General features: G+C 62.6%; 1 protein-coding gene across 1 annotated transcript in view; it reads right to left on the minus strand.

Moving 5' to 3' along the window:
- Nucleotides 1-14,284, minus strand: part of NACC2 (NACC family member 2) — an 80,850-nt gene extending 66,566 nt beyond the window's left edge. Inside the window, exon 1 of the mRNA XM_052648776.1 lies at nt 14,196-14,284. The gene's annotated coding sequence lies outside the window, so the exon portion shown is untranslated. The remainder of the gene's footprint in view (nt 1-14,195) is intronic.
- Nucleotides 14,285-17,386: the final 3,102 nt, after the last annotated feature.

Below are 17,386 nucleotides of genomic sequence, written 5' to 3' on the forward strand. Positions count from 1 at the left end.
CCCAAGGCCCCTGCACGTGTCGGGGGAGGTGCAGGGGAGGCTGGGGGCCAGCGCTCGAGAGGCCCGCCTGCCCCAGGAGGTCCCAAGAGCCGAGTGCCACCCGCCAACAGCCGTCACGTCGCCACACACGGAAGCCACCCCCGCACCTCTGCAATTCCCTCACGCCTCCCCTGGGAGCACTGAAGGTAAATACGGTAATTTGACTTCAATCATGGCTTTTTAGAACGAAGTGCACGCTATATTAATTTAGGGCACAGAACCTGAAAACTACTCATGCGTGTGTCCGAGCCTCCCAGGCTGGGCAAGGGGGACCTGGCACATGCAGGGGCCAAGGGGGCAGGAGGGAGGCCCACCCGTCGAATCGCCAAATGTGAGCTGCAGCGGGGACCCGAGCCCCGGAGGCCCAGCCCAGCGGCATCGGCTGGGGGGCTGCCCCTCAGCTTCGAGGCAGAGGACGCTCTCTCTGCAAGGGGCCTGAGGCAGGTGGGCAGGGTCTGCAGGCCCACAGCAGCCCAGGACCCTTGGGAGAGCCCAACTCCCTGGTTCCTCGGTCCCTGACTATGTCTAAGCACAGCCTGGAGGCAGGGCCCAGCCCGTGACCATGGGACCCCAGGTCCGCCCCTTGTCGCCTCTGTCTCCAGCCTTGTAGGCTCTTTACAGGGGCCCATGGGTCAACCCACTGACTGGGGTCTTAGGGAAAGTGTTAGTCGCTCAGTTGTATCCAACTCTTCATGATCCCCATGGACCATAGCCAACCACAGCTCCCCTGTCCGTGGAATTCTCTAGGCAAGAATACTGGAGTGGGTTGCCATTCCCTTCTCCAGGGGATCTTCCCAACCCGGGGACTGAGCCTGAGTCTCCCGCATTGTGGGCAGACCTTTTACCGCCTGAGTTACCAGGGAAGTGCTGTTAATGCCAGACAGCACAGAGGTGCTCGGCCCAGACTGCACGCAGACAGCCAACGAAGGATACTGGCACCCTCTCATCTTATTTTGGGAGGTGCCATAGGTGGCGGGGGCAGGGGGGAGAATCTCCTCTCCAGACACCTGGTAGGGGGTGAACATCAATACCCCAGGCAGGAAGGGCTAGGGAAAGGACCCCAGCTCGCTGTCTGAGCAGGTGGCCTGTGGGAGGCACAGACCCAGGCCAGCCCCGCCTGGGACCCGCCAAGCCAGTGAGTGAGAGAAACAGACCAGTTCCCAGCATGAGCGTTAAGATGACTTTACATTTAATAAACGATGGCACCCCACTCCAGTACTCTTGCCTGGAAAATCCCATGGGCGGAGGAGCCTGGTAGGCTGCAGTCCATGGGGTCGAGAAGAGTCAACTGAGTGACTTCACTTTCACTTTTCACTTTCATGCATTGGAGAAGGAAATGGCAACCCACTCCAGTGTTCTTGCCTGGAGAATCCCAGGGATGGGGGAGCCTGGTGGGCTGCCGTCTATGGGGTCGCACAGAGGTGGACATGACTGAAGCGACTCAGCAGCAGCAGCAGCAGCAGGACCCACACCTGTGCTGTCCATCACCGTGACGACAGCACCAGAGGATCTGCTGGTCTGTCTCCATCACAAGCAGCCCTGACCGTGGTCCCAGGAAGGTCCCCTCCACACAAACGGGGGCAGGAGCCTGCCCACTGCCCCTCCAGCCGCCCTAAGGAGACAGGGGGCCGGAGGAAGAAGCCGATCCAGAAACACAGCAGCCCAGGGCCAAGGATGTCCCCTAGTCTCAGGGAGAAGAAACTGTTCGTATGAAGTGAACTTCAGATGTTTTGGAACTTAGGAGGGACGTGGGGATGAGTTCCCAAGGAGAAAGACCAAACCAAACTCGGAACCGGGAGGGCCACCATGGGACCCGCCAGGCTCCCAGGCCACTGGAAAAACCCAGAGGGAAGGGCAGCCAGGTGGACACAGGCTGGCCAGCTGCCCACGGGCTAACCTGGCCCACCATGTGAACCAACGCCCTGCACGCACCATTCCCCAGGCAGCCTGGGCCGGCCAGGCCAGGGCGACAGGCCAGCCCCGGCCCCTCCTCTCGTCAGGCCAGGCAGGCGCTCCCCCTGCACCAGGCCATGCAGGGAGGCGGTGCCCGGCGCCCGCTTCCACTGCGGCTCTAATGAATTCCCTCGTGAGGTTTCTTGGAAATCAGTGGCTGCAGTGTAATCACAGCTGCCGGGGCTCGGAACAAGCCCGCTCGGGGGCTCCGTGTGGTTATAATTATTACGAAATCGCAGTTAAGAAATAGTGAGGAGGAACCGAAACCTTGAGGAATATCCGAGAGCCCAGAGGGTGGCGGTCCCACCCTCGCCCAGGACAAGGACACGCTTGCCCCTTCCTACTGGTCCCCTGTGCAGCCATCCTGACCCACGATCAGCCCACCTGATGACCTGGGCCAGGTAGCCACTGCTGCCCTGGGGAATCCAGGTAACTTTATCTCGCCCCGCCTGCCAAGGGCAGCACCCTGGACCCCTAAGAATCCCAAGAGTGGGCAGAGTTTTCCACCCCTGGGTCTGCTCTGACTCACCCCCGGGTCCATTTCCTTCCATGAAACAAGCAAGCATGAGACACTCTCCAAAGACCCGTTGGCCCTGACGTGACCTGATAACTGCTCTGGGCAGCTCATCACCCAGGCAAGACCATGCCTGCCAGGGGCTCCCTGCAGGGCGTGGGGTGTGGTTCCCCCAAGAGGGCAGTGGTGGTGGGCTGGTGGGGGGCTCTGATGAAAGGGAACAGCCAACAGGTCACCCCAAGGCTCTGCCTTGGGGTCTTGAGCCAGCGGCTGAACCTGCCTCTTCCTGGGTGGCAGGGTGTGCCCTTGCCCATAAATCACGGGGCGGGCCCTCGGGGTCACGCCCAGCAACACAAAAGGGAGCCTGTGGAGCAACCCTTCTGTGGGTGCCAAAACCCCACCTGCTCCCCAGACGGTGCCCCTGCTGGCACCAGACCCCCACCCCCCACCCCCTGTTGCAGCCCCAGGTGGGAGGAAGGTCTGGCCCTGCCCAGAGCGCCAGAGACAGGCGGGCGGGCGGTCCTGAGCTGCCACATCCAACCAACACCCATCAGTGGCCAGCCAGCCACCACAGGTGAGGCCGTCTCACCGCCAGAACAGCCCCACTGGCCACACCCAAGCTCTGGGGTTCGCTCCCATCCTTCTCCCCAAAATGAAAAAGACATGCTTTCCATAAGAGGTGACTTTATTTTGGTAACTTAACCTTCCCGTGTGGACCACTTCTGACCAGGGTTTCATGCCGACAGCCTCAGTTCTGTTAAACTCCGGAGCGAGAGGGGTGATCCGGTGTGTTTTGAGGCTGCAGGAACTCCTAATCCTTCAGACCAAACCTCCCATCCCCCTCTCCGACGGAGACCTCTATGCGGGCAAGGAACCACTCTGGCACCAAGCTGGAAACCTCATGAGCCTCTCAGCTGTAGAAAGGGGGCCATCCTGCCAGACCGGAGGCCTCTCAGGTGGGCACCCCACCTGCCCCCAAAAGAGAGGAGCCAGAGCCCAAAACAGCTGGGCTGGGGGTTCTAGAGAAGCCTGGACAGGAGATCAGAGGGCCAGGCTGGAATCCACGATCAGGAGACACGGGAACAAGATGGCTATTCCTTCCAAGACTGGGGTGGAGAGGTGGGCACAGAGGCACGTGGACAATTTGACCTTGACCCCTCTACAGGGCTGAACAGGGTCCCCCAAATTCATGTCTGCCTGGGACCTCAGAATGTGACCGTAAGCAAACTAGGGTCTCCGCAGGTGCAACTGGTCAAATGAGGTCTTGGGCACCCAGGATGGGCCCTGAGGCCAATGACTGGTGTCCCAGGAAGAGAGGAATCTGGACACAGAGAGAAGCCGTGCGGCCCAGAGCTGCGAGAGGCAGCAGGGAGCCCTGCCCCGCCACGCCGGCACCGGGGGGCTTCTGGCCTCGGAAGGCTCAGGGGGCTAGGTCTGTGATGCTGAGGTTCAGGAGCCCGACAAGGAAACTCACGACCCCCAGGCCCCGCAACAAGGACCCGGCCCCAGGACCTGAGAGAACAGGACCTCCAGGTTTCGGACAGATCTGCTCAACCGGGACGAGGTCCACCAAGGACCAAGGCAGCTGCAGAGCAGCTCTGGGTCGGAAGACGGAGGCCACTTGGTGAGCGGGGCTGGGGAGCTGCTCATCCCGACTCGGCTCACGGTGCACCTCCTACCCCCTCCTCGCAGACCCACGGCCCAGAGGAAGAGAGGGCCGGGCTGAGAGAGCAGCCGCCCAGCGCCTGGCTCAGAGCTCGTCCACAGGGGACACTGGGCGGATGGGACCTACCTTTCCAAGAGCAGCTGGTGCTGAGCGGACCTGGCACCCTTCCGCGCTCAAGAGCCTCCAAAGACCCAACTCCGTCCCCCCACCCATCCCCTTCTCCCTCCCCCAGCACGTGTCCAGCGAGTGGCCAGCTGCTCAACCCTGCCCCTAACATACCCATGGCCGCGACCCCTCTCCCCCAATGCTGGGGTTGCTTTAGAAATACACACACCAGACAAATTCCCCAAGGGAACTGGACAAAATCTGCCACGTGCCGCCTCCAGCCAGCAGGACAGTGGCACGGCCCCAGTTAACACGGTCTGAGATGCACCCAGACTGGGGGCGATTCTGCAGAACTGGCCTGGACTCTGGGGTCAACGTCATGAGAAGCCAAGAGAAGACCTCAGGTTTTCTGGACCAAAGGAGCCTGAGAGACACAGCAAGGCTCGGACAGACATGAGCACACCCGCGATCACATGTTTACGATTGGAGACCATGGAGACAGCCACGTCCTCGGAGAGACCACGGATAAACCCAGGGAGGGCCATCCGCACAGTGGACCAGGCTCAGCCTTAAAAAGGAAGGGGGTCCCGACACAGGCCACACACAGATGAGCCTTAAAGACATGCTGCTGACCAAAGGCCAGAGGCAGAGGACAAAGGCCGTGTGAATTCCACCCATATGAGGCCCCGGAGCAGTCAAACCCAGAGACAGGAAGTGGACGGTGGGGCCGGAGGCCGGGAGAGGGAGGGTTGGATGGGGACAGAGTGTCAGTTTGGGAAGATGAGAAAGTTCTGGAAATGGACGTGGTGATGGCTGTCACAGCAATGTGAATGAACTTAATGCCCCCGAGCTCTACACTCAAAAGTGGTTACGATGGTAGATTTTATGTATAAGTAACTAGAATGCTTCGAATTAAAATTTTAAAAGCACACCCGACAGGTGCCTGGAACGGTGATTCCACAAAGACCCTCTGGCTGTACAGGGGCCTGGGCTGGGGACCGCCTGGAACACGATTCCACAAAGACCCTCTGGCTGTACAGGGGCCTGGGCTGGGGGCCGGGGAGACTCTCCAGCGGCCCTGGGGCTTCGGCCAGGCGGGGTAGCGGGCCGCTCTCGTTTCAGTGGGTCGCACTGCAGCAGGGGTCGCTGACTCAGAAACAGTTCTGCGTTCAGTACGTGCAGCTTCTCGGTGAGTTTAATACTGTTCACCCTCCACCCCCTCCTGAGTCACCAGGACCAGTGTCCTCCGCGGCCGGGGCCGGGTGGGGGCAGGGGGCCCTGCCCGCCACGCTCAGACCTGAGACAGGCACGGCGGGGCCAGGAGGCGGGGGAGGCCGAGTCAGCACGCCCCCGCCTTGGAGAAGGGGCGCCTGGTCCTGGGAGCCCCCACGTGCCGGGGTCCACCCCACGTCCTGGCCAGACATCCTAAATCCCCTCAGAAGAGCACCTCTGACTGTGGCCAGAATCCTCCTTCTGAGCTTGAGTTGAGGAAGCATGCAGTGTGTCCTCTGGGGAGAGAAGCCCCCCACCCCGCCGCCAGGCAGCTGGGGGTGGGGTGGGGAAGGGACAGGAGCCCCCAGATACCCCAGAGACCTCCCAAGTAGAGCTGGGGGCTGACACCTATGGATGCGGCTGGTGGGGGAGGGGGGTGCTTCCCACTTTCCTGGGTTATCAGGAATCACACGGAAGGCCCAGCCCCAAACTGCCTGCAGCCTCCTAGCCTCCAAGGCCCTCACCTGGCCAGGTGGTCACCTGCACTGGAACAAAGCCTGGGGCTCTGGACTTGGAGAGGTAGGCAGGAAGAGGACCTGAGGCTCTGCCACAGGCCCTCGGATCACGTGTCCACTCCCAGGCCTTCCACGGCTGCCTGAAGGCATGGTTGAGGCCCAGGAACCTCAGGGCCCCCGGGTCTGGGCTCATCTGGGCCCAAAGTCCCAGGTCCCCGCCCCACCGCCTGGACACCAGGGTCCCCTCTGGCCCGCCCAGGCCCCACGTCCTCACGGCATCTCTGCTCTTACTTTGCCTGTCTGCCTCGACTTCTCCACTATTTCACTCCCACTTCGCGACCTTGGTTTTCTTCCGAGGGATGGAAGAGATGCACGAAGGAAGGGACGGGAAGGTCTCGGGGCCCGAGTCTGCGCTGCAGCTCGGGGTCCAGCCCCGAGGGCTCCACGGAGACCTCCCTCCCTCTCCTTTCCAGGCCGCTTCCCGGGACAAGGACTGGCCCACTAAACTGGGTTATGACAATTAACACAAATTCTGCCTCCTGTCCCCAAACTTACATAACCGTAGACACTGTCTCAGGAAAACCCTCCTCCATCGGTGGCCCCATTTCCCGCCCTCGACTAGGGCTTAGCTCCTGAACCAAAGGTCCTTCCAGACTTCCTAGTCTGCGTGTGCTGGCCCTTCCCACCCAACATCCAGTGGCTCATGTGAGCGGTGGCTACTGTCTGTGTGTCTGGCCGCCCGCCCACCCTCCTGGGCAAGCGCAGCGCTGAGCCATTGGGCTAGCCAGACCCTCCCCTTTCCTCTAGGCACTGAAGGGTTTTTGCAGCCAGCCTGCCACACTGGTTGACTAGGGTTCATTAAGAATCTCAGAATGTGACCTTGTCTGCAAACAGGGTCTTTGCTGGCATAATTAGTAAGATCCTGAGATGGGAGGGATGTGTCCATAGGCCCAAGGATTGTCAGCACCCCTGGCCCTGGAAGAGGCAAGGATTCTCCCCAGAGCCCCCAGGAGAAACCAGCCCTGGCGGCTCCTTGATCCTGCCGCTGTGTCTCTAGACTGGGAGAGAGTAAGTCTCTGTTGCTTTAAGCCTCCAAGTTTATGACGATTTGCTACCCGGGCCCAGGAAAGTGACCCTACCCCACCCAGTGACCCCAATTACACTCCAGGGTGACCGCGAGGCTCACGTCCCTTCCGACGTGCCCTCTCCACAGGCAAACAAGCATCACTGCCCTCCTGGAGCTGGGAGACCCCACAGGGAACCCCCACAGCAGTGTTCACAAAGTCGGGGTGAGGGATGCTCTGGCCCTGGTAAGGCAGGGAGCCACCTTCAGACTCGAGGAGGAGGCAGGTGTGAGGGGATGGTCGGAGCCACACGCCAAGTCGCCCATCGCCTTCCCCTGGGGGCTGCCCTGAGCCCCTGGGGAACACCAAGCGCAGCTGAGTCAGGCAACAGGAAGGCCTGCTGCACCCGGGGGTGGGGGTGCCCCATCTGCGACTCCAATCCCTTCAGCAGCGACAAGCACTTGGGGTTCGTGGGCCCCCAGGTCCAGCTGCTGCTAGAGCCAGTCACAGGCCACCATTACCAGTGGGCGAACTGGCCGCTTCATGAAGGCCGCCAGGTGCCACCCAGGGCCTGCCACAGAGACCGCACTCACTGCACAGACAGCACAGAGCCCGGGGCGTGAGCCTGGGGGCGTGAGCATCCCGCCTTCACCCTGCCCACAGGAGCCAGGCCGGGTACGGAGAAAGGAGACAGGCCCTGCCCGGTGTCCGCAGGCACAGCCAGGAACTGACAGCTGGGGGGCCCGGGATGCGGGCTGTCACCTCCCCCAACTCCGGAAAGGGACCTGCCCGCTCCCCACCCACTCCCCACGCACATCTCCATCCTGGGGGGAGGGCTCCCGGAGGAGCCAGCGGGCAATTTGCATAATATTCTTTGCAAGTTAATATCAGCCTCTGATAATGATCTCGGCATAGCATGGAGCGCTAAGGCGGCTGTTACAACACTAAGTAATCATATTTTAAATTATGTTTCCCTTTATAGAAAGGTGTTGCAAAAACACACAGACACGAAATCTGTCTGTTGCAGCCCCCTGCCAACCACCTGACCAGCTTCCCAGAGCCATGGCTGTGACCATCTACTGCTCAGGGCCAGCTAGACTCAGGCGCCCCAGGCTAGGCCCGTGTCCCCACCCGGCCTGAGCCTCACCCCAGTCAGGGGTGCTGTCTGGACGGGAACCACCACAGGCTCCAGCCACGGTCAAGGGTGAGTCTGTGCAGACAAGTTCACGGAGCACCAGGGGGGTCCCACCCTCGGCAGGGGCGGTGGGGGGGGTCCCGGCTCCCCTGGGCATAGACAGTGGGGGAGCTCCCCACCCCCCAACTCCAGCCCTGCCTTGTGCTGGAGCCCCCAGTGCCCAGGACACCAGACTTCCAGGTGCGCATCTCCTGGGGGACGAGGGATCCTGAAAACTCAAAACCAAAACCATCGGTCCTTCCGGAACATCCCCCTTGCAGCCACTCACCCAGCGCCCGGACTTGGGGACCCACCCCTGGAAGGTGAGATCCTTGAGCCCTGGACACTTGCACCCTGACTGCGGCCATGGGACACCCTCCTGCCACAGGTGAGCTGGGCCTGGCAAGGACATGGGTCTGAGCACATGGCCACGCCGGGTCCCCTGGGGGAGCAGCAGGGGCTGAGCCCGCGTGTCCAGAACTGCTGGCCTTCCACGGGGCAGGAAAGAGGGCTGACGGCCCAGGAGGGGCCCACGGCCACCCCCAAGGGGAGACCCTTCCCTCCCTTTCTCTTCATGTGGGACCCGGGGCCACCACTCAATCTCTATTTTCTTAAAAGCTTTCTTTTCTTTTTTATTAAGAAAAAAAAAATCCAATTATAGCACAAATCTCTCAGCAGGGGTCAGTGTGGAATAAGAATAGCCCAAGTTAATGGACGTGACACAGGCAAGATTAATGCCTAAAGGGTTTCAAAAGTTGTATGATGCAGATTTCATTAACATTTTAATTGTAATGTATCTTTTTAATCTTCTCTCACCCTAATGGCTTTATATCCCCCCCAAAAAAGAAGAAAAAAACTGCTGACAACAACAAAAAGTATTAATATACAAAATTTAACAAAGGCGCTTAGCAGTGCAATGGAAACTAAATTAAAGGAGCGCTCTGTGTTAACACTGATTTTTTAACAGCGCTACAGTCGGAATGCAGCAGAGGCGGGCTGCTTCTCCCTTCTTGGCGCAGAGACCTCGGGACAGACGCTGAGGGTGAGGGTGGGCAGGCCCCGAGCGGTCCAGGAGCAGACTTCCCGCAAAGACCACCAGCAGCCAGAGGGCAGTGCTGCCCCCTCCCCACCAGCTGAACTCCAAGCAGCGTCCAGGAGGTGGGGGAGAGGCGGGGCACGGCGGGGGGGGGGGGGGGGGGGGGAGTGGGGCACGCATCTTCCAGAAAATGCCATCCATCAGAGCAGAAGCTCCTGGTACTGTGCGGATGGGGTAGGGACAACTAGGGGTGTCACCAGAATGAAGGGGGGCATTTTCTGGGGCGAAGGCTGCAGGCACCCTGCCCCCAGCCCACAGCCAGGGGCCCTTGGGTGGCTCAGGCCAAGAGAGCAGCCAGGTTACAGCCTCCAACTTTCAGAAGCGGTGTCTCAGGAAATACACTCGGCCCTGACTACTGAGTGTCCCTGAGACTTTTGTTGTCAATCAACAAACACTCCTAGAGCACCAAACCTGTGCCTGCTGCTATATGTGACGCTTTGCTCCAAATCCAGCTGCTTTCAGCACACAAGCCCCTCCTCCTCCTGCTCCAGGGCCAGCCCACCCTCAAGGACCTGGGGGGCCGGGCCAGCCCTGGGCCTGGGATGCAGCCCCGCTAGCCAGGCTCACTGCTCACCCCGGTGACTATATATGGGCACTTTTGGGCCCCGGCGGTCCCCGCCCCCGGCCCTGCCTGCTTCCCCCGGCACACGGGCAGGCATGGGGCGGGGCCCCACCGAGAGCTCGGGCCCATCCATGGCCATGTGCCCTCCTGGACGCCAGGGCCCAGGGCCAAGGGGGAGGGAGAGGGGGAAGATTTCTTCAGAGCCCCAAAGGAGCCAGCCTCTCCTCCCCATGGGACAGAGACCAACACCTCAGAGAAAAGTACGCCTCCACCCTCCCCGCAGACCCTCCCTGCAGACAGAGAAGCAGGCTTTCCTTAAAGAGGCATGAACCACCCCCCCTGCCCTGCTGGCTCTAGGGACGGGGCATCTCCAGTCGGCCCTCAGGCTGGGCCTGCTCACCTGCAGACTCCCAGCAGGAGCAGCACTACACACTGGCCTGGGCGGGGCTCAGAGAGGACAAGTTACCCACCCCAGGTCACACAGCCGGGGACTCAGTGAGAGGCCCGAGAGGTCCTGCTCCCGCGTGCCTCCTTGCCTGGACTCAGGTCCAGACAGTGGAAGTTGGGGGCAGCCCCGGAGAGTCCAGGGCCACATCAGATCCCCCCTCGGTTCCTCCTGCTCAGACTTGCTCCCAGACCGGGCAGGGGGGAGTGCTCCCCACCATCCTTGTTCTCAGGGGGGGCTCTGAGGATGCCAACCCCAAAGGCGGCCACCAGGGAGCCCAACTTGCTCCACGCCTGCCACGCCAGAGGTCTGCTGAGATCCTCACCCACAAGACCCTCGCCCATGTGAGGGGGGAGCGCCTGCTTCCAAAACCTGCACTTTAAATGACAAAGGCCAGAGGCCAGGGCACAGGAAGCCCAGCTCTCAGCTCCAAGCAGCTGCAGGTGACACAATGTGGAGGCCCCCAGCCAGCCGGGAAGCATATTTTGCAAATGATCTCATTGAGAGCCAGGCCTGGTGAGAGCAAGGATTTGCTAAAAGAGAAACAGAGGTCGCCAGGATCCCTGCCTGCTCGGGAGGCAGGGCGGGTGGCAGTGGAGCCTCGGGCCTTGCTAAGGGGGAACGCTTCCCAGAGAGGGGGCCCGGGTGAGGAGGGGTGGAGGGCAGTGGGGGACACACGGGCCACAGCCAGCGGTACAGGGTGAGGAGACGTTCGTGTCTTGAATTGGGGTGCAGACATGAATGGAGATGCTGGCTCTAATCCTAAATTCGGGCCCCACCTGGAAGTACCCGAGGGCCAGACAGCTCGCCTCGGGGAGGACCGAGGGGTTGTCCAGGCAAGTGAGCCAGACGCGGATGAGGCACCGGCAAAGGCCGGGGCAGCGCCCAGACCACGGAGTGGTCAGCAGTGCTCCTTGCACACGTGCAGGCCGGCCTGGCTGGGGCCAGTGAGAGGCCCTGAAGCCCCTCCCCAGCCCCCAGGCAGACCCAGACCCAACCAGACTCTCCCAGCTCCCAAAGTGGGGCTGCCCACAGCCAGGAACAGCTCTGGGTCCAGCCAGGGACCGAGGGGCCCCTCCCTGTGCAGGGAAGTGCCCCCCAACTCCACCATACTGCAGGCAAAAGACTGGACTGAAAGACCAAGTTCCTGGGCCTGGGGCATCCCTTGGGGACCCTGGCCGCGCGAAGGAGCCAGGCCCCAGTCAGCTAACACGACAGATCCTCAGCTAGAAGGCGGCTTGTCTCGTCCCGAGAACCCAGCCTGGGTCAAGCTCCCAAGTGCGCTTGTACTCAGGGGTCTGCAGGAGGCACCGGGTCTCGGGAGAACCAGGCCGGAGAACTGGGAGCTAGAGGCTGTCATCTGGGCTGCAGTTTACGCTCGAAGGGCTCAGCAGACGTTCACCACGCTGCCCCCAGCTAGGGGCTCACCCGACCCCCACACCCCAGCAGGACAAGAGAACTTGGGGCAGGGCGGAGGGGGGGACCAGGCTGGAGCAGAGCCCAGGCGAGACAGGACAGGGTGACACGGAAGGGGGCAGATGGGCTGTGGAGGCCGGGCTCGCATCCCCAGGTGGAAGGAATGAGACCTCAGGTGGCTGAGGCTTCCCGCTGCACGGAGGGTGAGTGCTGTGGGCCGTACCAGGAGGGCCCGGGGCCAGCAGGGAGACCCTGTCTGCTGCAGCCCATTCAGGCTCTGCAGTCCCGGGAGCACAGTCCTCAGAGGAGGGGCGTGGGGTGGAGCCCTGGGAACACCCTTGAAAGGGTGGAAGTCACAGTGCCTACCTTCTGTCCCAGGAGGGGTTCCAGGCCCACCCTGGCCCAGGCTGCAAGTCAGGCCCGCAAAGCCCTAGCTAGAGGCAGAGGTGCCAGCGGAGCCCCGGCTGTGAATGCCAGCTCAGCACTTGCCATCACCACTGTCTCTCTGACATGAATAATGCAGCTCACGTTTTAGCTGGAAAACAGAGGGGCGCTTTAAGGGCTCTGTAAAAAGTCACCCACGAGCCCACCTCCCGGAAAAGGCCCTTCTGAGCGCCCCACCACATCCCTGACAAGGAACCCAGAGGCACTCCCGGGCAGCCAGGGTGGCCCGTGTCACTCTCCGAAAACGCACAAGCGTTTTCTCCTGGGCCAAGATTCTGCAGGCGCCTCGAACGGCTGCAGCGCAGGGGCTGGACGGAGCCGGCTCAGAGTCAGCAGCCTATCAGACGCCACAGCCGGCGCCCACCCCGCCAGGTGTGACCACCAAGCACCCACCTCTGCCACTGCGAGCGGAGAAGTGACACGGTCCTCCTGCGATGCCCCTTCCCACCAGCTCACCGAAGCAGCGGGGGCCAGCCACCCTGGGCCTCGCCCCTCCCAGCTCCTTCACTCAGGCTCCAGCCGAGGTGCCACCCAACGGTGGCATGACCAACGGGAGGATGCCAGTGGGCCTCCTGGGAGGGGGGGCACCACAGAGGGCCACGGGGAGGAGGGGAAGGGGAGTGTTGGAAGGTGGACGACAGCGCTGGCTGCTGACCCTTCACTCCTCGCCTCTAAAATGGAGCCGGTCCTCAGAGATGCCTCCCCTAGGGTCCTTGGGGGGCTTAGACGACACTCCACATGGAGCGCTGAGAAGCACTTGTGCTGAATACCAGACCCACATCCTTTGTCGAGGGAGGAAGGGGAGAGGGGCCCGGAGTTCAGTGGAGAGGACGAAGGGAAGGTGGGGAAGTGGAGACCTGGAGAGACCCAGACCAGACCAGACCAGACCAGACCCAGCGAGCACAGCGGTGTGTGTTCAGAGTGCTCAGAAGACCAGCTCTGCCAGATGGCCAGCCCATGCAGCCTGTTTTCCCCCCGCCCGCCAGCCACCACAGGCTCAGCTAGAACCTATGGCCAGGGAACTCACAGCTGGGTGCCCAAGCGGTCCTCAGAAAAACCACTAGAAAGAAAGAGCCCAACTGCTCCCACGGGCAAAACCTTTCAGACCCAGGTCTGGAGAAGGAGGAAGACTCCATCATAGTGGGCAACTGCCCAGATCCAGGACCGACCCACCGCAAATCCACAGGTTTAAGGGCCACCAGCAGAGAGGTGGCCATTACCAGTGCCAAGACCAAACTTCTGAGAAGCCTGGAAGAGGGGACCCGGAGGTGACCTCTGACCTCATGACCACCCCCCCCCCCCACCAACCAGGTCTACGTCGGAAGGGCTTGAGTACCGCACCCCCCGCACCCCCACCCCGGCCCTGGCGGAGGTGGGGAAGGGCAGCAGGCTCAGAGCTCACCTCTGAGCTTCTTGGAGAAGGGGCTCGGGGCCCCAAGACCTCAGCACCGCAGGCAACGCAGCGAAGACAGGTGGGATTCCCGCGCCCCAGTGCAGCCGTCCCCCAGGCTCTCCCAGGTAGGGGGTGCACGAGGGCGCCCAGAGGGCAGTGATGGCCCGGAGGGCGTGGGGGGGGGGGGGGGCGTCCAGCGAAGGGAGACGCAGGGCGGGCTGATGCGCAGCCGCGCGGCCGGCCTCGGACCCCGGCCTCAGAGGGAGGGGCGTGTCCCCAGGGCCGTGTCCCCCCGCCGAGCCCGCGCGCGTTTCCCGCCCCGAAGGGCTGGGATCCGTCCGTCCGGTCGCGGGAGGCCGAGTGTCCCGAGAAGCCCGGCGGGAGAGGAGGCGCCCGGAGCCCGGGTCCCCGCTCGGCGGGGCGGGCGGGGTGCGGCCCGGCCGGGGCGAGCGCCTCCCCAGGCCCGGGCGCCGCCGGCCAGCGCGGCGGGCGGCGCGCGGCGCGAACTTGGGCACTGCGGCAGGCGAGGGCGGGCGCGCCGCGGAGTTCGCGGGAAGTGCGGCGGCGGGGCCCGCGGGCGGCGCGAAGTTGGGGTACCTGCGGGCGCCGGCCCGGTCCGGCCTGCGGCAGGAAGTGCTCCGGCGGTCCGGCGCTCCGGCTCGCATGGACTTTCTCCGGCCGCGCCCAGCACCGGGCCGCACCGCGGCGGGCGGGGCGCGCGGGGGAGGCGCCGCGGGCCGTTTAAAGGGACAGCGCGCCGGCCGCGTGCGCGCACTCGCCGCCCCGGGGCGCGCCGCCCCGCGCCAGGTGGGCGCCCGGGGAGGGGCGAGGACGGAGCGGGGGCGGCTGCCGGGGCAGGGGGCGGCCGGCCCGCACCCCCTCCGCGCGCCTCCTCCCCGGCTCCTGGCCTGGGACCCTGCGCGGGGCCCGAAGCTGGGGCTGGGCGCGGGCAGGACCGGGGCGCCGACCCACACACTCTGGAGGTGTGGAACCCCCGGTCCTGGGGCGCCCCCTCCCCGCGGCGGCCGCGCCAGCACCAGGATGCCGCGCCGCGTGGGGCCGCCAGCGGGAGCAGGTGCGCGGCCTTGGCTGCTACAGACGGCCCGGAGGCCGGAGAGCCGGGCTGCGGAAGCAGCGGCGGTGGCCGGCGCCTCCTGCGCTGAGCCGGGTAACTGCTCGCTGCGTGGATGCGGCCGGGTCTGCTTTCAGGCCCGGCGTGATCCGGGCGCACTGGCTGTTAGTGACTCCTCCCGACCCCAGCGGCTCCCGGTTTGCTCGAGGCCCCCCTCCTGTGGACAGAGGTGATGTTTTAAAACAAGGGCGGACAAATAAAATCAGCCACAAAGCTGAAAGAACCCTCAAAAGTCCCCCTCAGTCGCCCCCACACTATCCTGAGGCCTGGGGTCGGGACAGGCTGATGTAGCCCTGCTAGGCCAGAGACCTCCTGGCTCGCTCAGCGCCGCGGGGTCCTTGCAGAAAAATGGGGCGGCACCAGGTCAGTGGTCCTGAGCAGAGGGCCACTGGGAGGAGGGTCTTGGTGTGAAGAACGGGGTCCCCACCCTCAGTTTCACCCCCAGAGTACATTCTGGGCCCCGTGGGGGTCAGAGCCTGGGGCTGAAGCCCTGCAGGACAGTTAGCCAAGGTCATTCCTAGGACAGTGGTCGGAAGCTGGTCTGAGTACTGTCCCCAGTCTCATGATAAGTCCTTGACTTTGTTCATGGACTGACCCATGACCCCATCTCGAGGTCTGCAGAGAAAGCCTCCTCCCATCAGCTCACTCCTGCCTTGCCTCAGGGGGCATGGGTATGAAGCCTTAAGGATGCTCTGGGTACACCCCCAGAGCCCCACTTAGACCTAAGCTTGTCCCAGGCCCCACATCCTCCCAGCCCAGCGCAGACTGCCTGCAGGGCAGTCTGACTGTCCTGAGGGCACTCTTATCAGTTGGAGACACAGTCACGTGGCTTGGCATGTGGTCCTGACAGGTAACTGCCTCCTGCTCAGCACAGGACCGGTAGAGGCTGGGGGGGCGGGGTATGGCGGGGGAGGGAAGCCATGCCCTGGCCTAGAGCAGCTTTGCAGCCCCAGCTTGCCACTGGCTCCTCAGTGTTATTAGAACCTCAGCTGTGCAAACGCCCCAGGGCCCTGGGAAACTGGGGCTTCTGCAGACGACACCTCTGAGCCCAGAGGGACCTCTATAGCCACTTTCAGGCAAGGGGTCAGGATGGGAGAAGCCATCCACCAGGCTCCAAAGCCCCCCCACCTCATGCCGGTGGCTTGGGTCGCTGTGTGGATGGGGTCTACAGGTGTGGCCACATCACGGGCCCCAGGTAAAGATGGGGCGGGGTGCTGGCTGTTTCAGTCACTCACCCAGGGAGCTGGTCACACCTTTGAACATTCCAGTTGTTTTTATCACTTGTATTTTCTAAACATGAAAGAGATTCTTCTTTAAAAACGGACGTTTGGAAAATATTGAAAAGTTTTTAGAAGACAACAGATAACCCACAAGCCTGTCTCCAGGTGTGAGGAGCAGCTTCGGTGCAGCTTCTGTGTGCATGTGGGGGTGTGTGTGTGTGCAATCCACACCTGCACATTTTAAACACTAAGGCTGAACACCTGTGAGAATCCAGGCCTGCGCTACGTGTCCTACGAGTTGTCTAACTCGATTTTCACAGCAGTTCTTTAAAGCTGGTTCTCTCGTCCTGTTTCACTAAGGAGAAAAAGGCAGCTTAGGAAGAAAATGCAGCCAGCCTGGGATTCCTCCTCACTCCCGGTCCCCCAACAGGCAGGGCGGGGTGGGGTCCCTCCGTCTGATCACTAGGACTTGTAGACTTTAAGAAGGGTCAAACTGGGCTGGCTGATATGCAGGCTGGGCAGCCACAGTCCCCTCATGAGGGATCTGATTAGCGCCGCAGTCCGTCTGAGATGCCAGCAAGGGGTTTCTCAGCTCAGGGAGGCCTGGCTTGGCCTCCCATCCTGAGCTTTCTTGGTCTATAGCTTCGCTTCCTGCCTTTTATCCAGAAAGTGTCAGGCTGGGGAGAGAGAATAGTCACAGAGGTGAACCTACAGACAGACTGATGAGCAGGGTCTCAGGGGTGGGGGCTCCGGGCGCACTAGGGGGCAAGGCCTGTCCGCTGACTGTCCTTCCCTGGACAGTGGACACGTTTGGCAGCTGGCCAGGTGCCGCTCCGGTGGTCCTGCAGGTGGCCGAGTGCCGGGCGGCGGGGTGGAGCCGGCTCCCGTAGTGGAGGGACGCCTTCCTCCCTCGTGCTCCCCAAGTCCAGCCCAGTTAGCTGAGGCCTCTGCCCACTCTGCTGTTGTCCTGGGCCCTGTGCAGCCTGGGGCTCCCCGCCCTGGGGACCCCTGAAAGCCAATACTAATGGGCGGGTCTGCAGGCATTGCCACATCAGCTCTGGAAAGAGGCTTGTGTCCTCCATCAAGGCTCATCTCAAAGAAGATTAAGGTCCATCAAGCACATCAAGCCCGAGACCGACAGCCAGGCGCCTCCCTGCCCTGTCCCCTCAGGTGGCCGATGGACATCTCGGTGTGACGCGGCCTGACTGTGCCCATCTCTGTGCCCTGTCCCCCCCACCTCAGCACGTGGCAGCGCTTCCTTCCAGAAGCTCCATCTGTCCAGAGCCCAGTGCTTACAGCTCTGCCGCCGGGCTGTGTCAGAACTCCGACCGCCTCTTACCCCTCCCGCTCCAGCTCCCCACCCTCCATCTACCCTGCCCCGCCCCTCAGGTCCCTGCAGCAGCCCCCTGCCCGGCCTCCCCGCCCAGCCCCTCAAG

The sequence above is a fragment of the Budorcas taxicolor genome, chromosome 11 (genome assembly GCF_023091745.1).
Source record: "Budorcas taxicolor isolate Tak-1 chromosome 11, Takin1.1, whole genome shotgun sequence".
Classification (NCBI taxonomy): domain Eukaryota; kingdom Metazoa; phylum Chordata; class Mammalia; order Artiodactyla; family Bovidae; genus Budorcas; species Budorcas taxicolor.